A 21,987-nucleotide genomic window follows, 5' to 3' on the forward strand; every position below is an offset into this window, starting at 1 on the left:
GGACCTATTAAAGGGAAAATCAAGGGAATCATCAAGGGAAAATCCCCTGATGAGTGGGCAACCACGAAACAGGCTTGTAGGGATGAACTTGTAGTTTATTTGTGTTTTTCCTCCCACATTGTATATATATTACAAGAAAAAAAGTGGTTACTCAAGAAAAAAATAACCCAACAAGACAAGACGTGCTGAAACTTAAACTGAGTTTGGCAAGATACAGGCCCATAGGTAGAATCCTAGACTAAAATTTGGGCTTAAACCGACTCTTCCACACCCACTCCCGAGTGTATTCTGGACTACGATGTAGAACGACATTTCACATGAGGAGGTTGACAAAGTTATTCCAGAAATAAAAAGAGTAAAGGCCTTCTGCACTGTATGTCAGACTTCTGTTCCCCTATCCTCAAAGCTGTGTTTGAGATCAATCTATAGGTCCGTCCTTTAAAAGTTTATATTTACCTTGACGAAGTACAAGGTATGTCATTGTGGTCATCCTCAATGACTAGTTCGTCTATGGTTCGTTGTCTCTATCAGCAACAGAAATGTGGCATTAACACATGCATGAACATATCATTACTGTTTTTTTTGTTTTTTTCAATGAATACCAGAGCATGTAAAATGGCATTTGCTTAAAAATCAGAAAATCAGTAATAAATGGTTGCCGTGAACATGTATATCTCTTTACCTTTAACTGGGGAACATCACGCTCATCGTTGTGCTCATCGGTTATATGGCTACTCAAACTTGCCATTGGGACTGCAATTCCACATTGTAAGCAGTTCACTTTAGGACCATCTTCATCCTAATAGAGGGACGCGTTCAATAGCATTAAAAGTGGGGCGTAGGTGAGCGTTGTTGCGTTCGTACTCATTTGTGGTTATATTGCATCTGAAGACTCTAGCTCTCGCTGTTTTTGTTCACTATATAATAGTATTGAAGAAAAGAATTTCAATATTAAACTAATTACCTTAAGTAACTCGGTACAATGTTCCACAGGGCTTTCGTCTAAATCTTTCTGAAGGGGCCTTAAATATATTTTAGAACTTCCGGCGGTATCCCTCATACGTTGCGGAGTGTAAGGGGAAGGGATGTTGTAAAAGCCTGCGTCCTCCCCTCGCTGGTACAAAAGCAATTCATAGCCAGTTTCCAGCAGTTTGGGAAACTTGCTCACTATCTGCTGATGGCACTCCAAAGTGCTACTGTCCATTTGGAATTGAATAGTGGGATCTCCCAGACCGGCGTTCAACAGCGCGGTCCTCTCTTTGACCGCAGTTGGCGGTTTAATAGCGTTGGCCTGGGAAAGACAAAAGAACTTTAACGTGCAGGTGGGGATCCGCCTGCCTTTCCCGCGACTAGAGCCTCTCGTTTTTCTGTCAGCTCCCCTTACGAAAGCATTCTTTCCTCTTGAAGAAAAGAGCCTCCTGTGCTCCTGTGCAGCCTGGTTCGTGGTGATAGGCGGCTGCATCCCTAGATCCAGCTGACTAGTGGACGGTGCGACAAGGGTGGTTGATCCGGGGGAGCTCGTACGTACGGAATGCGACCCTGGCAGTATTCATGTACAAGTTAAAACAGATCAAGTGTGAACAAAATGCGTCAAAGGAAGTGAAGTATAATTATTCAAATTGAACGATAGTTAAAAGGACCAACAGCATTAAGGAGTTTTTTCCTAATTACGGGTGAATTTGTAATAGAACCGTACACTCTTCCAATGCTTATAAAAATAACCCAATTGGAAAACTGATTTTTGCACCTATCCCTTTTTTTTTTCATTTAACATTGTAGTTCTCCATAGATCATATATTTCTTTTGCTCAAGGACTACAAAACTCGGATATTTAACTTTCTTTGGAGCATCCAAGCGATCGCAGTTTTAAGTAGTCATAGGGGAATGGGGGCGGGGTTTGGGGCGTCGGAACCTCTCCCCTCCTCTCTCGTCTCTTCCCTTTCTTCCCGCTCTCTCTTCGCCCCATCCTTGACTAGAGAGCGTGTTCACAGAATACATTAAAACAACTAGCAAATACCACAGGTACGTTATGTCTGTTGGCGACTGTGTGACAATTTAAAAGACGTGGTGGGAAAGCGCGAAAATCGTTCGAAATCGCTCAAAATGTTAAATGACGCTGTCTAACCCTATGAAATGAAAAATCGAAAAACATCCAATGGAAAAAGTCAAGAAATTGTGATGTTATAGAGGATAAATAAAGAGGAAAGAACTTTCCAAGTTTTAGGCCTGTGCGTTTCCCCAAACTTCAGCCGAGTATTCCTCGAAATGTTGCGCAGAAATTTAGAGCCCCGTCTGAAAACGCACAAACGGTGTATATCCGTGGTACATCTGGAACTTACTCAGCTTACTTTGGCTATATAGGCGGCTGATTATCTGTACTGAACAAACAAGCATTTACATAAGCACTTTCCCGAATGCATTGACTTCTAAAACGGCTCAAAATCATGAGATAAGTATATATTTTTCAACAAACTCGATCGTAGCTTTGTGCCACGCACCGCTGTAAACTCTGAAATTCAAAATGCTCTGGTTTTCAAACGAAGCACGCCATTTAGCTGTAAAATTGTAAACAGATATAAGTTTAGCGCCTCTTATGCCTAAAAAAGTCACGCAGTCACCAACGCACACAGTCACGTAGACGGTTGCTTCGCCTGTATGAAACCCATTGATTTATTTTACACGTGGCGTGCACACCAATTTCCCCTAAAAGTGAACCTTTTATCATTGTTTCTGGAAGCATAATGATCTCACTTGTGGATCGATGAGGTACGTGGTATGCACGAAAAAAAAACAAATCAATGGCTGTTTTTACTGGTACGATCGCCAAATCACGTTCTTACCTTGACTCGCGGCATGAGACGTGCCGGTTCGATTCATTTCATCTAGTCTCTCAGCTACTCGACGCAGAGCGTCTTTTACTGCACCCAGTTGACCCTGTTCGTTATTCATCTCGAATCGAATTTGATCAATGTAGCGGGAACAATTGAACAAACAACTAATTGAGAATTTTTGTAGACTAATCGGTCGGTGTATTAGCTTGTGTGAGCTTGGATCGAATGGTCCGTTCTGGCGGGAAATCAAAGGTCACCTTTGCGGATGTGACGTAACCTTTTGACATTTGACACTTTTTGGCGGAAACTGTACGTCGTTCGCAAAGCTGAAGTCGACATTTCGCAGACTGTGCATTTTAGAAAGCTCGACTTACGAAGCTGAATCAACGAAAGCCCGTGGTCGGAATGAAATATTCAAACTTGAATCCTTAATAAAAGGTTAACTTCGATTCAACATTAAGCTTACAAGTTCCTTGTAATGAAAATATCAAACCATTTCGACAGGATAATTTCGAAATTGATAAATTGGATGTTGATTGCTAAAGTTGGACGTTGATTGCTGAAGTTGGATGTTGAGAGGTAAAGTTGTATGTTGAGTGTTAAAGTTGGATGTTGAGTTCTAAAGTTGGATGTTGAGTGTTAAAGTTGGATGTTGATTGCTAAAAAGTTGAATGTTGAGTGCTAAAGTTGCATGTTGATTGCTAAAGTTAGATGTTGAGTGCCCTAAAGTTGGATGTTGAGGCCTAAAGTTGGACGTTGATGGCTAACGTTGGATGTTGAGTGCTAAAGTAGGATGTTGAGAGCTATAAAGTTGGATGTTGAGTGATATAAAGTTGGATGTTGAGAGCTAAAGTTAGATGTCGAGTGCTAAAGTTGATTTTTGGCGGGGATGGAACACCATATAATTCCAACCTAGTAAACTTTCAAAATATAGGTACATATCACAAAAAATAAAGAGAAAACCTTTTACATGTAAGCTTAAAAGCTCTCACCAGAAACACTCAAGCCAAACGCTGACATTCTCCTTTCGACAGTCCTCTGTCCTACACCCAACAAAACGCCGATTTCCGACACTTTGAAACCCTGGTCCAAGAGAAATGATAATTGCTCTTGGGGTATTTGAAACGAAGGTCGTCCTCGAACCCCAGTACGACGCAGCTGTCCCTGATAACCATGACGAGCTTGGGTGCTGTGATTTGCTTCAATGGCCACAATAGTCTCGTACAGACCACTCATTACGTTCACAATGTCATCAGGAACATCGAGATTAACCAGCATCCTAGTTATATAATCCAATCTTAACACTATCGACCCGATTTCGCAAGAATCTTCCAATCTTTCGATCCTCACAACCAGGTCATTTATGGCTTGCACAACACTGCAGAAATCCGCCATTTTGACCTACCAGATCCAGGTCCTTGTGGACGTGACGTAACCTTTTGACATTTGACACTTTTTGGCGGAAATTGTACGCCGTTCGCAAAGCTGAAGTCAACATTTCGCAGAGACTGTACATTTTAGAAAGCTCGACTTACGAAGCTGAATGAAAGAAAGCCCGTGGTCGGAATGAAATATTCAAACTTGAATCCTTAATAAAAGGTTAACTTCGATTGAACAATAAGCTTAGAAGTTCCTTGTAATAAAAATATCAAACCATTTCGACAGGATAATTTCGAAATTGGTAAAATTGGATGTTGATTGCTTAAGTTGGATGTTGATTGCTGAAGTTGGATGTTGAGTGGTAAAGTTGGATGTTGAGTGGTAAAGTTTCATGTTGAGTGTTAAAGTTGGATGTTGAGTTCTAAAGTTGGATGTTGAGTGTTAAAGTTGGATATTGATTGCTATAAAGTTGAATGTTGAGTGCTAAAGTTACATATTGATTCTTAAAGTTGGATGTTGAGTGCCCTAAAATTGGATGTTGAGGCCTAAAGTTGGATGTTGATGGCTAACGTTGGATGTTGAGTGCTAAAGTTGAATGTTGAGGGCTATAAAGTTGGATGTTGAGTGATATAAAGTTGGATGTTGAGGGCTAAAGTTAGATGTCGAGTGCTAAAGTTGATTTTTGGCGGGGATGGAACACCATAGTTTAGAGTCCCCGCAACTGGAAAATATTCTCCAAGTTCCAGGAAATGGCGCCGAAGTTGATGAAAATTACGATGCGCGTAACGGGCTCTCGGTTATTCTTTCAGTCTTAAATTTAAGTAGGGCTATATTGCGGCACTGAAGCTCGAAGGTGAGCGTTCAGAATGTTTTGCTGTGTTCATTAAACTGCAAACCAAAGTCATCGGGAGTTAGTTTAGCGTCCCCGGGACTTTAAGTTATTCGCCAACTTGCGGGAAATCGAGCAAAAGTGGCCCAAAATCACGATGCGCGTAAGGCGGTCTCGGCTACTCTTTCAGTCTTAAAATTAAGGGGGGCTATATTTCGACCTAGAAGCTCGAGACCGGGCGTGCGCTAATTTTACCTGTGTCCATTTCACTGACATCTTAGGCCATCAGGAGCCTAGTCCTTGGGACTGGAAAATATTTCCCAAATTCTGGCAGATCGAGCCAAAGTTGCTCAAAATAACGATGCGCGTAAGGCGGTCTCGGCTACTCTTTCAGTCTTAAAATGAAGTGGGGCTATATTTCGGCCCACAAGCTCAACACCGAGCGTGTGCTCCTTTTGCCTGTGTACATATCACTGAAAACTAAGTTCATCAGGAGTTAACATAGAGTCCTCGGGACTGGAAAATATTCCCCGAATTCCGGCAAATCGAGCCCAAGATGCTCAAAATCACGATACGCGTAGGGCGGTCTCGGCTACTCGTTTACTCCGAAAATGAAGTGGGGCTATATTTCGGTTCTACAAGCTCGACACCGAGCGTGCTCTCCTTTTACCTGTGTCCGTTTCACTAAGAACTAAGTCCATCAGGAGATAGTTTAGAATCCTCGAGACTGGAAGCTATCCTCCAAGTTTCGGCAAATTGAGCCATACTTTCTTAAAATTAGGATAGGCGTACGGCAGTTTCGTTTACTCTTTCAGTCTTAAAATGAACTGGGGCTACATTTCGGCCTAGAAGCTCGATACCGAGCGTGCGCTCCTGTTACCTGTGACCTTTTTACTGAAAACTAAGGCCATCAAGAGTTAGGGTAGAGTCCCCGGGACTGGAAAATATCCCCCAAGTTTTGGCATATCGAGCCATAGTGGCTAAAAATTTCGATGCGCTTAAGGCGGTTTCGTGTACACTTTCAGTCTTAAAATAAAGTGGGGCTATATTTCGGCCTACAACCTGGAAACCGAGCGTGCGCTCCTTTTACCTGTGTCCATTTCACTAAAAACCAAGGCATTTAGGAGTTAGTTTAGAGCTTCCGGCACTGAAAAATATCCCCCAAGTACCAGGAAATCAAGCCGAAGTTCGACAAAATTACCATGCGCGTAAAGCGGTGCCGGCTACTCTTTCAGTCTTAAAGTGAAGTGGGGCTATATTTCGGCCAGGAAGCTCGAAAGTGAACGTTCAAAAAGTTTGGCTGTGTCCATTTCACTGAAAACCAAGGCCATCAGGAATTAGTTTAGAGTGCCCGGGACTGGCAATTATCTCCCAAGTTCCGGGAAATCGAGCCGAAGTAGCCCAAAATCACGATGCGCGTAAGGTGGTCTCGGCTAGTCTTTCAGTCTTAAGGTGACGTAGGGCTATGGTTCGGCACAGAAGCTCAAAAGTGAGCGTTCAAAAAGTTGTGCTGTGTCCATTTCACTGCAAACCGAGGAAATCAGGAGTTAGTTTAGAGTTCCCGGTACCAGAAAATATCCCCCATTTCCCGGGAAATCGAGCCAAAGTTGGTCAAAATCACGATGCGCGTAAGGCGGTCCCGGTTACCCTTTCATTCTTAAAGAGAACTGGGGCAATATTTCCTCCCAGAAGCTCGAAAGTGAGCGTTCAAAAAGTTGTGCTGTGTCCATTTCACTCCAGAGCAAGGCCATCAGGAGTTACTTTAGAGGCGCGGGACTGGAAAATATCCCCGAAGATCCGGGAAATCGAGCCGAGGTTGGTCAAAATCACGATTTGCGTAAGGTAGTGTCGGCTACTCTTTCAGTCTTAGAGTGAAGTGAGGCTATATTTCGAGCATGAAGCCCGAAAGTGAGCGTTCAAAAAGTTTTGCTGTGTCCATTTCACTGCAAATGAACGCCATCAGGAGTTAGTTTAGAGTCGCCGGGACTGAAAAATTTTGCCCAAGTTCCGGGGTATCGAACAGAAGTTGATCAAAATCACGATGCGCGAAATGCGGTATCGGCTACTCTTTCAGTCTTAAAGTGAAGTACGGTTGTATTTCGGCCCAGAAGCTCGAAACTGAGCGTTCAAAAAGTTTTGCTGCGTCCATTCCACATCAAACCAAGGCCATCAGGAGTTACTTTAGAGTCCCCGGGACTTGAAAATATCGCCAAAATTCTAGAAAATCGAGCGGAAGTTCCTCAAAATCATGATGCGTGTAAGGCGGTCTCGCCTACTCTTTCAGTCTTAAAGTGAAGTGGGGCTATATTTCATCCCAGAAACTCGAAAATAAGCGTTCAAAAACTGTTACCTTGTTCATTTCACTGCAAACCAAGGCCATCAGGAGTTAGTTTAGACTGCTCGGGACTGGCAAATATCGCCCAAGTGCGGGGAAATCGAGCCGAATTTTGTCAAAATCACAATGCGCGTAAGACGGTCTCGGCTACTCTTTGATTCTTAAAGTGAACTGGGGCTATATTTCGGCCGAGAAGCTAGAAATTGAAAGTTCAAAAAGTTTTGCTGTGTTCATTTCACCGCAAACCGAGGCCATCAGAAGTTAGTTTAGCGACCCCGGGCCACGAAAATATGCCCCAAGGTCCGGGAAATTGAGCCGAGGTTGGTCAAAATCACGATGCCCCTAAAGTGGTCTCGGCTACTCTTTCTGTCTTAAAGTGAGGTGGGGCTATATTTCGGGCCAGAAGCCCAAAAGTGAGCGTTCAAAAAGTTTTGTTGGGTCCATTTCACTGCAAACCAAGGCCATCAAGGGTTAGTTTAGAGTCCCCGGGACTGGAAAATATTGCCCAAGTTCCGCGGAATCGAACCGAAGTTGATCAAAATCACGATGCGCGAAATGCGGTATCGGCTACTCTTTCAGTCTTAAAGTGAAGTGGGGCTATATTTCGGCCCAGAAGCCCGAAAGTGAGCCTTCAAAAAGTTTTGCTGTGTTCTTTGACTGAAAAACAAGGCCATCACCAGTTAGTTTAGCGTCCCTGGGACTGGAAAAGATTTCCCAAGTTCCGGTAAATCGAGCTGAAGTTGGTCAAAATCACGATGCTCCCAAAGCGGTCTCGGCTACCCTTTCAGTCTTAAAGTGAAGTACGGTTGTATTTCGGCCCAGAAGCTCGAAACTGAGCGTTCAAAAAGTTTTGCTGCGTCCATTCCACATCAAACCAAGGCCATCAGGAGTTACTTTAGAGTCCCCGGGACTTGAAAATATCGCCAAAATTCTAGAAAATCGAGCGGAAGTTCCTCAAAATCATGATGCGCGTAAGGCGGTCTCGCCTACTCTTTCAGTCTTAAAGTGAAGTGGGGCTATATTTCATCCCAGAAACTCGAAAATAAGCGTTCAAAAACTGTTACCTTGTTCATTTCACTGCAAACCAAGGCCATCAGGAGTTAGTTTAGACTGCTCGGGCCTGGAAAATATCGCCCAAGTGCGGGGAAATCGAGCCGAATTTTGTCAAAATCACAATGCATGTAAGACGGTCTCGGCTAGTCTTTGATTCTAAAAGTGAACTGGGGCTATATTTCGGCCGAGAAGCTAGAAATTGAAAGTTCAAAAAGTTTTGCTGTGTTCATTTCACCGCAAACCAAGGCCATCAGGAGTTAGTTTAGCGACCCCGGGCCACGAAAATATGCCCCAAGGTCCGGGAAATTGAGCCGAGGTTGGTCAAAATCACCATGCCCCTAAAGTGGTCTCGGCTGCTCTTTCTGTCTTAAAGTGAGGTGGGGCTATATTTCGGGCCAGAAGCCCGAAAGTGAGCGTTCAAAAAGTTTTGTTGGGTCCATTTCACTGCAAACCAAGGCCATCACGGGTTAGTTTAGAGTCCCCGGAACTGGAAAATATTGCCCAAGTTCCGCGGAATCGAACCGAAGTTGATCAAAATCACGATGCGCGAAATGCGGTATCGGCTACTCTTTCAGTCTTAAAGTGAAGTGGGGCTATATTTCGGCCCAGAAGCCCGAAAGTGAGCCTTCAAAAAGTTTTGCTGTGTTGTTTGACTGAAACACAAGGCCATCACGAGTTAGTTTAGCGTCCCTGGGACTGGAAAATATTCGCCAAGTTCCGGTAAATCGAGCTGAAGTTGGTCAAAATCACGATGCTCCCAAAGCGGTTTCGGCTACCCTTTCAGTCTTAAAGTGAAGTGGGGCTATATTTCTGTCCAGAAGCTCGAAAGTGAGCGTTCAAAAAGTTTTGCTGTGTGCATTTCACTGCAAACCAAAGCTATCAAAAGTTAGTTTAGGGTCCCCGGGACTGGAAAATATTCCCCAAGTTCCGGGAAAGCGAGCCCAAGTTGATCAAAATCACGATGCGCGAAATGCGGTCTCGGCTACTGTTTCAGTCTTAAAGTAAAGTGTGGCTATATTTCGGCCCACAAGCTCGAAAGTGAGCGTTCAAAAAGTTTTGCTGTGTCCATTTGACTGCAAAACAAGGCCATCAGGACTTAGTTTAGCGTCCAAGGGACTGGAAAATGTTCCCCAAGTTCCGGGAGATCCACCCGAAGTTTGTCAAAATCACAATGCGCGTAAGGTGATCTCGGTTACTCTTTAAGTCTTAAAGTAAAGTGGGGCTTTATTTCGGTCAGGAAGCTGGAAGGTGAGCGTTAAAAAAGTTTTGCTCTGTCCATTTCACTGCAAACCAAGGCCATGCGGAGTTAGTTTAGAGTTCCTGGGACTGGAAAATATCCCCCAAGTTCCGGAATATCGACCGGAAGTTTGTCAAACTCACGATGCGAGCAAGGCGGTCTCGGCTACTCTTTCAGTCTTAAGTGAAGTGGGGCTATATTTCGGCCCAGAATCTCGAAAGGGTGCGTGCAAAAAATTGTGCTGTGTGAATTTCACTGCAAACCATGGCCATCAGGAGTTAGTTTAGAGTCCCCGGGACTGGAAAATATCCCCCAAGTCCCGGGAAATCCAGCCGAAGTTGATCAAATTCATGATGCGCGTAACGTGGTCTCGGCTACTGTGTCAGTCCTAAAGTCAAGTGTGGCTATATTTCGGCCCACAAGCTAGAAAGTGAGCGTTCAAAAAGTTTTGTTGTGTCCATTTGACTTCAAAACAAGGCCATCAGGACTTAGTTTAGCGTCCAAGGGACTGCAAAATATCCCCCAAGTTCCGGGAAATCCATTCGAAGTTCGTCAAAATTACGATGCGCGTAAGGCGATCTCATCTACTCTTTCAGTCTTAAAGTAAAGTGGGGCTATATTTCTGCCCAGAAGCTCCAAAGTTGTGCTCTGTCCATTTCACTAAAAACCAAGGCCATCAGGAGTTACTGTAGAGTCCCTTTGACTGGAATATATGCCCCAAGTTTCGGGAAATAAAGGCGAAATTGCTCAAAATCACGATTCGCTCAAGACGGTCTCGCCTACTCTTTCAGTCTTAAAGTAAAATGGGGCTGTATTTCGGCCAAGAAGCTCGAGAGTGAGCGTTCAAAAACTTTCGCTGTGTCCATTTCACTGCAAACCAAGACAAGCAGGAGTTAGTTGAGAGTCCGCGGGACTGCAAAATATCCCCCAATTTCCGGGAAATCAACCCGAAGCTTGTCAAATTTACAATGCACGTAAGGCACTCTCGGCTACTCTTTCAGTGTTAAAGTAATGGGGGGCTATATTTTGGCCCAGAAGCTCGACATTGAGCGTTCAAAAAGTTTTGGTGGGTCCATTTTACTGCAAACCAAGGCCATCAGGAATTAGTTTAGAGTCCTCAGAACTGGAATATATCCCCTTAGTTCCGGCAAATCGAGCCGAAGTTGCTCAAAATCACGATGCACGTAAGGCGGTCTCGGCTACTCTTTCAGTCTTCAAGTGAAGTGGGGTTCTATTTCGGTCCAGAAGCTCGAAAGTATGCGTTCAAAAACTTTTTCTGTTTCCGTTTCACTGCAAACCAAGACCAGCACGAGTTAGTTTAGAGTCCAATGGAATTGCAAAATATTTCGCAAGTTCCGGGAAATCGAGCCGAAGTTGATCAAAATCACGATGCGCGAAACGTGGTCTCGGCTACTGTTTGAGTCTCAAAGTGAAGTATGGCCATATTTCGGCCCACAAGCTCCAAAGTGAGGGTTCAAAAAGCTTTGCTGTGTCCATTTCACTGCAAAACAAGGCCATCGGCACCTAGTTTAGCGTCCAAGGGACTGGAAAATATCCCCCAAGTTCCGGGAAATCCACCCGAAGTTTCTCAAAATCACGATGCGCGTAAGGCGGTCTCGGCTACTTTTTCAGTATTAAAGTAAAGTGGGCTATATTTCGGCCCAGAAGCTTGAAGGTGAGCGTTCAAAAAGTTTTGCTGTCTCCATTTCACTGCAAACCAAGGCCATCAAGAGTTAGTTTAGAGTCCCTGGGACTGGAAAATATCCCCCAAGTTCCGGAATATCGACCCGAAGTTGGTCAAAATCACGATGCGCGCACGCCGGTCTCGGCTACTCTTTAAGTCGTAATTGATGTGGGACTATATTTTGGCCTAAAAGCTCGAAAGTGTTCGTTCAAAAGCTTGTGCTGTGTGAATTTCACTGCAAACCATCGCCATCAGGAGTTAGTTTAGAGTCCCCGGGACTGGAAAATATTCCCCAAGTTCCACGAAAGCGAGCAGAAGTTGCTCAAAATCACGAAGCGCCTAACGCGGTCTCGGCTACTGTTTCAGTCTTAAAATGAAGTGTGGCTATATTTAGGCCCACAAGCTCGAAAGTGAGCGTTCAAAAAGCTTTGCTGTGTCCATTTCACTGCAAACCAAGGCAATCAGGAGTTAGTTTAGAGTCCCCGGAACTGGAAAATATTCTCCAAGCTCCAGGAAATGGCGCCGAAGTTGATGAAAATTACGATGCGCGTAACGGGCTCTCGGTTATTCTTTCAGTCTTAAATTTAAGTAGGGCTATATTGCGGCACTGAAGCTCGAAGGTGAGCGTCCGGAATGTTTTGCTGTGTTCATTAAACTGCAAACCAAGGTCATCGGAAGTTAGTTTAGCGTCCCCGGGACTTTAAGTTATTCGCCAACTTGCGGGAAATCGAGCAAAAGTGGCCCAAAATCACGATGCGCGTAAGGCGGTCTCGGCTACTCTTTCAGTCTTAAAATTAAGGGGGGCTATATTTCGACCTAGAAGCTCGAGACCGGGCGTGCGCTAATTTTACCTGTGTCCATTTCACTGACATCTTCGGCCATCAGGAGTTAGTTTAGAGTCCTTGGGACTGGAAAATATTTCCCAAATTCTGGCAGATCGAGCCAAAGTTGCTCAAAATAACGATGCGCGTAAGGCGGTCTCGGCTACTCTTTAAGTCTTAAAACGAAGGGGGGCTATATTTCGGCCGAGAAGCTCAACACCGAGCGTGCGCTCCTTTTGCCTGTGTACATATCACTGAAAACTAAGTTCATCAGGAGTTAACATAGAGTCCTCGGGACTGGAAAATATTCCCCGAATTCCGGCAAATCGAGCCAAAGATGCTCAAAATCACGACACGCGTAAGGCGGTCTTGGCTACTCGTTTACTGCGAAAATGAAGTGGGGCTATATTTCGGTTCTACAAGCTCGACACCGAGCGTGCTCTCCTTTTACCTGTGTCCCTTTCACTAAGAACTAAGTCCATCAGGAGATAGTTTAGAATCCTCGAGACTGGAAGCTATCCTCCAAGTTTCGGCAAATTGAGCCATAATTTCTTAAAATTAGGATAGGCGTACGGCAGTTTGGTTTACTCTTTCAGTCTTAAAATGAACTGGGGCTACATTTCGGCCTAGAAGCTCGACACCGAGCGTGCGCTCCTGTTACCTGTGACCTTTTTACTGAAAACTAAGGCCATCAAGAGTTAGGGTAGAGACCCCGGGACTGGAAAATATCCCCCAAGTTTTGGCATATCGAGCCATAGTGGCTAAAACTTTCGATGCGCTTAAGGCGGTTTCGTGTACACTTTCAGTCTTAAAATAAAGTGGGGCTATATTTCGGCCTACAACCTGGAAACCGAGCGTGCGCTCCTTTTACCTGTGTCCATTTTACTAAAAACCAAGGCATTCAGGAGTTAGTTTAGAGCTTCCGGGACTGGAAAATATCCCCCAAGTCCCAGGAAATAGCGCCGAAGTTCGACAAAATTACCACGCGCGTAAGGCGGTCCCGGCTACTCTTTCAGTCTTAAAGTGAAGTGGGGCTATATTTCGGCCCAAAATTTCGAAAGTAAGCGCTCAAAAAAATTTGCTGTGTCTATTTCACTGCAGACCAAGGCCATCAGGGGTTAGTTTAGAGTCCTTGCAACTTGAATATATCCCCGACGTTTCGGGAAATCCAGCCGAAGTTGGTCAAAATCACGATGCGCGTAAGACGGTCTCGGCTACTCTTTCAGTCTTAAACTGAAGTGGGGCTATATTTCGGCTCAGAAGCCCGAAGGGGAGCGTTGAAATAGTTTTGCTCTCTCCATTTCAACGCAAACCAAGGCAATCAGGAGTTACTTTAGAGTCCCCGGTACCGGAAAATATTCCCCATTTCCTGGGAAATCGAGCCAAAGTTGGTCAAAATCACGATGCGCGTAAGGCGGTCTCGGCTATTCTTTCATTCTTAAAGTGAACTCGGGCTATATTTCGGCCCGGAGGCTCGAAAGTGAAAGTTCAAAAAGTTTTACTGTGTCCATTTCACCGCAAACCAAGCTACATCAGGAGATAGTTTACAGTCTCCGGGACATCAAAATATCCCCCAATTTCCGGGAAATCGAGCCGAAGTTTGTCAAAATCACGATGCGCGTAAAGCAGTCTCGGCTACTCTTTTAGTCTTAAAGTGACGTGGCTGTATATTTTGGCCCAGAAGCTCGAAAGTGAGCGTTCAAAAAGTTATGCTGTGCCCATTTCACTACAAAGCAAGGCCCTCAGGAAGTAGTTTACAGTCCCCGGAACTGGAAAATATCCTCCAAGTTCCGCGAAATCGAGACGACGTTGGTCAAAATAACGATTCGCTTAAGGCGGTCTCGGCTACTCTTTCAGTCTGAAGGTGAAGTAGGGTTATATTTCGGTCCAGAAGTTCGAAAGTGAGCGTTCAAGAAGTTTTCCTCTCTCAATTTCACTGAAAACCAAGGCCATCATGAGTTAGTTTAGAGTCCCCGGGAGTGGAAAATATCTTTTAAGTTCTGGCAACTAAAGCCGAAGTTGGTCAAAATCACGATGCGTCTAAGGCGGCCTCGGCTACTCTTTCAGTCTTAAAGTGAAATGGGGCTCTATTTCGGCCCAGAAGCTCCAAAGTGAGCGCTGCAGAAAATTTGCTGTGTCCATTTCACTGCAAACCAAGGCCATCAGGAGTTAGTTTAGAGTCCCCGGGACTGCAATATATTTCCCAAGTTCCGGAAAATCGAGAAGACGTTGGTCAAAATCACGATGCGCGCAAGACGGTCTTGGCTAGTCTTTCAGTCTTAAAGTGAAGTGGGGCTATATTTCGGCCCAGAAGCTCAAAAGTGAGCGTTCAAAAAGTTTTGCTGTATCCATTTCAATGCAAACGAAGGCCATCAGGGGTTACTTAAGAGTCTTCGGGACTGGAAAATATCCCCCAAGTTCAGGGAAGCTTAGCCGAAGTTGGTCAAAATCACGGTGCGCGTTAGGCGGTCTCGCTTACTGTTTCAGTCTTAAAGTGAAGTGAGGCTTTATTCCTGCCCAGGAGCTTGAAAGTGAGCGTTTAAAAAGTTTGCCTGTGTTTATTTGACTGCAAACCAAAGCCATCAGGAGCTAGTTTAGAGTCCCCGGGACTGGAAAATATCCCCCAACTTCCGAGAAATCGAGCCGAAGTTGGTCAAAATCACGATTTGCGTAAGGTAGTGTCGGCTACTCTTTCAGTCTTAGAGTGAAGTGGGGCTATATTTCGGGCGAGAAGCCCGAAAGTGAGCGTTCAAAAAGTTTTGCGTCTTCATTTCACTGCAAACCAAGGCCATCAGGAGTTAGTTTAGCGTCCCCGGGACAACAAAATATGCCCCAAGGTCCGGGAAATTGAGCCGAGGTTGGTCAAGATCACGATGCCCCTAAAGTGGTCTCGGCTACTCTTTCTGTCTTAAAATGAAGTGGGGCTATATTTCGGGCCAGAAGCCCGAAAGTGAGCGTTCAAAAAGTTTTGCTGTGTCCATTTCACTGCAAACCAAGACAATCAGGGGTTAGTTTAGAGTCCCCGGGACTGAAAAATATTGCCCAAGTTCCGGGGAATCGAACCGAAGTTGATGAAAATCACGATGCGCGAAATGCGGTATCGGCTACTCCTTCAATCTTAAAGTGAAGTGGGGCTCTATTTCGGCCCACAAGCTCAAAGCTCAAAATCACGATGCGCGTAAGACGGTCTCGGCTACTCTTTCAGTCTTGAAGTGAAGTGGGGCTTTCTTTCGGCCCAGAAGCTCAAAAGTGAGCATTCAAAAAGTTTTGCTGTATCCATTTCAATGCAAACCAAGGCCATCAGGGTTTACTTAAGAGTCCTAGGGACTGGAAAATATCCCCCAAGTTCCGGTAAATATAGCCGAAATTGGTCAAAATCACGATGTGCGTAAGGTGGTCTCGGCTACTCTTTCAGTCTTAAAGTGAAGTGGGGCTATATTTCGGCCCAGAAGCTCGAAAGTGAATGTTTAAAAAGTTTTCCTCTGTCACTTTCAGTGCAAACCAAGGCCATCAGAAGTTAGTTTAGAGTCCCCGGGACTGAAGAATGTCCCCGAAGTCCCGGGAAATCCAGCCGAAGTTGATCAAAATCACGATGTGCGTAAGGCGGTCTCGGCTACTTTTTCAGTATTAAAGTAAAGTGGGCTATATTTCGGCCCAGAAGCTTGAAGGTGAGCGTTCAAAAAGTTTTGCTGTCTCCATTTCACTGCAAACCAAGGCCATCAGCAGTTAGTTTAGAGTCCCCGGGACTGGAAAATATTCCCCAAGTTCCAGGAAAGCGAGCAGAAGTTGCTCAAAATCACGATGCGCGTAACGCGGTCTCGGCTACTGTTTCAGTCTTAAAATGAAGTGTGGCTATATTTAGGCCCACAAGCTCGAAAGCGAGCGTTCAAAAAGCTTTGCTGTGTCCATTTCACTGCAAACCAAGGCAATCAGGAGTTAGTTTAGAGTCCCCGGAACTGGAAAATATTCTCCAAGCTCCAGGAAATGGCGCCGAAGTTGATGAAAGTTACGATGCGCATAACGGGCTCTCGGTTATTCTTTCAGTCTTAAATTTAAGTAGGGCTATATTGCGGCACTGAAGCTCGAAGGTGAGCGTTCAGAATGTTTTGCTGTGTTCATTAAACTGCAAACCAAGGTCATCGGGAGTTAGTTTAGCGTCCCCGGGACTTTAAATTATTCGCCAACTTGCGGGAAATCGAGAAAAAGTGGCCCAAAATCACGATGCGCGTAAGGCGGTCTCGGCTACTCTTTCAGTCTTAAAATTAAGGGGGGTTATATTTCGACCTAGAAGCTCGAGACCGGGCGTGCGCTAATTTTACCTGTGTCCATTTCACTGACATCTTAGGCCATCAGGAGTTAGTTTAGAGTCCTTGGGACTGGAAAATATTTCCCAAATTCTGGCAGATCGAGCCAAAGTTGCTCAAAATAACGATGCGCGCAAGGCGGTCTCGGCTACCCTTTCAGTGTTAAAATGAAGTGGGGCTATATTTCGGCCGACAAGCTCAACACCGAGCGTGGGCTCCTTTTGCCTGTGTACATATCACTGAAAACTAAGTTCATCAGGAGTTAACATAGAGTCCTCGGGACGGGAAAATATTCCCCGAATTCCGGTAAATCGAGCCGAAGATGCTCAAAATGACGATGCGCCTAAGGCGGTCTCGGCTACTCGTTTACTGCGAAAATGAAGTGGGGCTATATTTCGGTTCTACAAGCTCGACACCGAGCGTGCTCTCCTTTTACCTGTGTCCATTTCACTAAGAACTAAGTCCATCAGGAGATAGTTTAGAATCCTCGAGACTGGAAGCTATCCTCCAAGTTTCGGCAAATTGAGCCATAATTTCTTAAAATTAGGATAGGCGTACGGCAGTTTCGTTTACTCTTTCAATCTTAAAATTGAACTGGGGCTACATTTCGGCCTAGAAGCTCGACACCGAGCGTGCGCTCCTGTTACCTGTGACCTTTTTACTGAAAACTAAGGCCATCAAGAGTTAGGGTAGAGTCCCCAGGACTGGAAAATATCCCCCAAGTTTTGGCATATCGAGCCATAGTGGCTAAAACTTTCGATGCGCTTAAGGCGGTTTCGTGTACACTTTCAGTCTTAAAATAAAGTGGGGCTATATTTCGGCCTACAACCTGGAAACCGAGCGTGCGCTCCTTTTACCTGTGTCCATTTCACTAAAAACCAAGGCATTCAGGAGTTAGTTTAGAGCTTCCGGGACTGGAAAATATCCCCCAAGTCCCAGGAAATCAAGCCGAAGTTCGACAAAATTACCATGCGCGTAAGGCGGGCTCGGCTACTCTTTCAGTCTTAAAGTGAAGTGGGGCTATATTTCGGCCCAGAAGCTCGAAAGTGAACGTTCAAAAAGTTTGGCTGTGTCCATTTCACTGGAAACCAAGGCCATCAGGAGTTAGTTTGGAGTCCCCCGTAGTAGAAAATATCCCCCTATTTCCGGGAAATCGAGCTGAAGTATTGCAAAATCACGATGCGCGTAAGGCGGTCTCGGCTACTCTTTCAGTCTTAAAGTTAAGTGGGGCTATATTTCGAGCAATAAGCTCGAAAGTGACCGTTCAAAAAATTTTACAGTGTCCATTTAACTGCAAACTAAGGCCATCGGAAGTTAGTTTATCTTCCCCGAGAATTGAAAATATTCGCCAACTTCCGGGAAATCGAGCCGAAGTATCCCAAAATCACGATGCGCGTAAGGCGGTCTCGGCTACTCTTTAAGTCTTAAAGTGAAGTAGGGCTATATTTCGGCCGAGAAGCTCGAAAGTGAGCGTTCAAAAAATGTGCTGTGTCCATTTCACTGCAAACCAAGGCCATCAGCAGTTAGTTTAGAGTCCCCGGGACTGGAATATATCCCCTAAGTTCCGGGAAATCCAACGGAAGTTGGTCAAAATCACGATGCGCGTAAGACGGTCTCGGCTACTCTTTCAGTCTTAAAGTAAAGTGGGCCTATATTTTGGCCCAGAAGCTCGAAAGTGAACCTTTAAAAAGTTACGCTTTGTGCATTTAACTTCAAACCAAGGCCATCAGGAGTTAGTTTAAAGTCCCCCGGACTGGAAAATATCCCCCAAGTTCCCGGAAATTGAGCTGAACTGGGTCAAAATCTCGATGCTCGTAAGGAGGTCTCGGCTTCTATTTCAGTCTTAAAGTGAAGTACGGTTGTATTTCGGTCCAGAAGCTCGAAACTGAGCGTTCAAAAAGTTTTCCTGCGTCCATTTCACATCAAACCAAGGCAATTAGGGGTTAGTTTAGAGTCCAAGGGACTTGAAAATATTGCCAAAATTCTAGAAAATCGAGCGGAAGTTGCTCAAAATCACGATTCGCGTAACGCGGTCTCGCCTACTCTTTTAGTCTTAAAGTGAAGTGGGGCTATATTTCATCCCAGAAGCTCGAAAACAAGCGTTCAAAAAGTGTTACCTTGTTCATTTCACTGCAAACGAAGGCCATCAGGAGTTAGTTTAGACTGCGCGGGACTGGAAAATATCGCCCAAGTTCGGGGAAATCGAGCCGAATTTTGTCAAAATCACGATTCGCGTAAGGCGGTCTCGGTTTCTCTTTTAGTCTTAAAGTGACGTGGCTGTATATTTCGGCCCAGAAGCTCGAAAGTGAGCGTTCAAAAAGTTTCGCTCTCTCAATTGAACTGAAAACCAAGGCCATCATGAGTTAGTTTAGAGGCCGCGGCCCTAAAAAATATCCCTTAAGTTCTGGCAACTCAAGCCGAAGTTGGTCAAAATCACGATGCGTCTAAGGCGGTCTCGGCTACTATTTCAGTCTTAAAGTGAAGTGGGGCTATATTTCGGCCCAGAATTTCGAAAGTAAGCGTTCCAAAAAATTTGCTGTGTCCATTTCACTGCAGACCAAGGCCATCAGGGGTTAGTTTAGAGTCCTTGGAACTTGAATATATCCCCGAAGTTTCGGGAAATCCAGCCGAAGTTGGTCAAAATCACGATGCGCGTAAGACGGTCTCAGCTATTCTTTCAGTCTTAAACTGAAGTGGGGCTATATTTCGGCTCAGAAGCCCGAAGGGGAGCGTTGAAAAAAGTTTTGCTCTCTCCATTTCAATGCAAACCAAGGCAATCAGGAGTTACTTTAGAGTCCTGGTACCGGAAAATATTCCCCATTTCCTGGGAAATCGAGCCAAAGTTGGTCAAAATCACGATGCGCATAAGGCGGTCTCGGCTATTCTTTCATTCTTAAAGTCAACTCGGGCGATATTTCGGGCAAGAAGCTCGAAAGTGAAAGTTCAAAAAGTTTTGCTGTGTCCATTTCACCGCGAACCAAGCCACATCAGGAGATAGTTTACGGTCTCCGGGACATCAAAATATCCCCCAATTTCCGGGAAATCGAGCCGAAGTTTGTCAAAATCACGATGCGCGTAAAGCAGTCTCGGCTACTCTTTTAGTCTTAAAGTGACGTGGCTGTATATTTTGGCCCAGAAGCTCGAAAGTGAGCGTTCAAAAAGTTATGCTGTGCTTATTTCACTGCAAAGCAAGGCCCTCAGGAAGTAGTTTACAGTCCCCGGAACTGGAAAATATCCTCCAAGTTCCGCGAAATCGAGACGAAGTTGGTCAAAATAACGATTCGCGTAAGGCGGTCTCGGCTACTCTTTCAGTCTGATAGTGAAGTAGGGCTGTATTTCGGTCCAGAAGCTCGAAAGTGAGCGTTCAAAAGGCTTTCCTCTCTCAATTTCACTGAAAACCAAGGCCATCATAAGTTAGTTTAGAGTCCCCGGGAGTGGAAAATATCTTTTAAGTTCTGGCAACTCAAGCCGAAGTTGGTCAAAATCACGATGCGCCTAAGGCGGCCTCGGCTACTCTTTCAGTCTTAAAGTGAAGTGGGGCTCTATTTCGACCCAGAAGTTCCAAAGTGAGCCCTGCGAAAAATTTGCTGTGTCCATTTCACTGCAAACCAAGGCCATCAGGAGTTAGTTTAGAGTCCCCGAGACTGCAATATATTTCCCAAGTTCCGGAAAATGCAGAAGACGTTGGTCAAAATCACGATGCGCGCAAGACGATCTTGGCTAGTCTTTCAGTCTTAAAGTGAAGTGGGGCTATATTTCGGCCCAGAAGCTCCAAAGTGAGCGCTGCAGAAAATTTGCTGTGTCCATTTCACTGCAAACCAAGGCCATCAGGAGTTAGTTTAGAGTCCCCGGGACTGCAATATATTTCCCAAGTTCCGGAAACTCCAGAAGACGTTGGTCAAAATCACGATGCGCGCAAGACGATCTTGGCTAGTCTTTCAGTCTTAAAGTGAAGTGGGTGTATATTTCGGCCCAGAAGCTCCAAAGTGGGCGTTCAGAAATTTATGCTGTGCGTATTTCAGTGCAAACCAAGGCCATCCGGAGTTAGTTTAGAGTCCGCGGGACTGGAAAATATTCCAAAAGTTGCGTGAAATCGAGCTGAACTTGGTCTAACTCACGATGCGCGTGAGGCGGTCTCGGCTACTATTTCAGTCTGAAAGTGAAGTGGGATTCTATTTCGGCCCAGAAGCTACAAAGCGAGTGCTCAAAAAGCTTTCCTTTTTCCCTTTTCACTGAAAACCAAGGCCATCAGGAGTTAGTTTAGAGCCCGCGGAAATGGAATATATCCCCCAAGCTCCGGGAAACCGATTCGAAGTTGGTCAAAATCACGATTTGCGCAAGACGGTCTCGGCTACTCTTTCAGTCTTAAGGTAAAGTGGGGCGATATTTCGGTCCAGAAGCTCGAGAGTGAGCGTTCAAAAAGTTTCGCTGTGTCCATTTCACTGAAAACCAAGACAATCAGGAGTTAGTTTAGAGTCCCCGAGACTAGAAAATATCCCCCAAGTTCCGGCAAATCGAGCCGAAGTTGTTCAAAATCACGGTGCGCTTAAGGCGGTGTCGGCTACTCCTTCAGTCTTAAAGTGAAGTGGGGCGCTCTTTCGGCCCACAAGCTCAAAGCTCAAAAAAAATTACTGTGTCTATTTCACTGCTAACCAAGGCTATCAGTAGTTAGTTTAGAGTCCCCGGGAGTGGAATGTATTTCCCAAGTTCCGGAAAATAGAGAAGACGTTGGTTAAAATCACGATGCGCGTAAGACGGTCTCGGCTACTCTTTCAGTCTTAAAGTGAAGTGGGGCTATATTTCGGCCCAGAAGCTCAAAAGTGAGCGTTCAAAAAGTTTTGCTGTATCCATTTCAATGCAAACCAAGCCATATCAGGGGTAAGTTAAGAGTCTTCGTTACTGGAAAATATCCCCCAAGTTCCGGTAAATCCAGCCGAAGTTGGTGAAAATCACGATGTCCGTAAGGTGGTCCCGGCTACTCTTTCAGTCTTAAAGTGAAGTGGGGCTATATTTCGGCCCAGAAGCTCGAAAGTGAGTGTTTAAAAAGTTTTGCTCTGTCACTTTCAGTGCAAACCAAGGCCATCAGAAGTTAGTTTAGAGTCCCCGGGACTGAAGAATGTCCCCGAAGTCCCGGGAAATCCAGCCGAAGTTGATCAAATTCATGATGCGCGTAACGTGGTTTCGACTACTGTGTCAGTCCTAAAGTCAAGTGTGGCTATATTTCGGCCAACAAGCTAGAACGTGAGCGTTCAAAAAGTTTTGTTGTGTCCATTTGACTTCAAAACAAGGCCATCAGGACTTAGTTTAGCGTCCAAGGGACTGCAAAATATCCCCCAAGTTCCGGGAAATCCATTCGAAGTTCGTCAAAATTACGATGCGCGTAAGGCGGTCTCATCTACTCTTTCAGTCTTAAAGTAAAGTGGGGCTATATTTCTGCCCAGAAGCTCCTAAGTTGTGCTCTGTCCATTTCACTGAAAACCAAGGCCATCAGGAGTTACTGTAGAGTCCCTTTG

This window comes from Orbicella franksi, chromosome 9, assembly GCF_964199315.1.
Source record: "Orbicella franksi chromosome 9, jaOrbFran1.1, whole genome shotgun sequence".
Classification (NCBI taxonomy): Eukaryota; Metazoa; Cnidaria; class Anthozoa; order Scleractinia; family Merulinidae; genus Orbicella; species Orbicella franksi.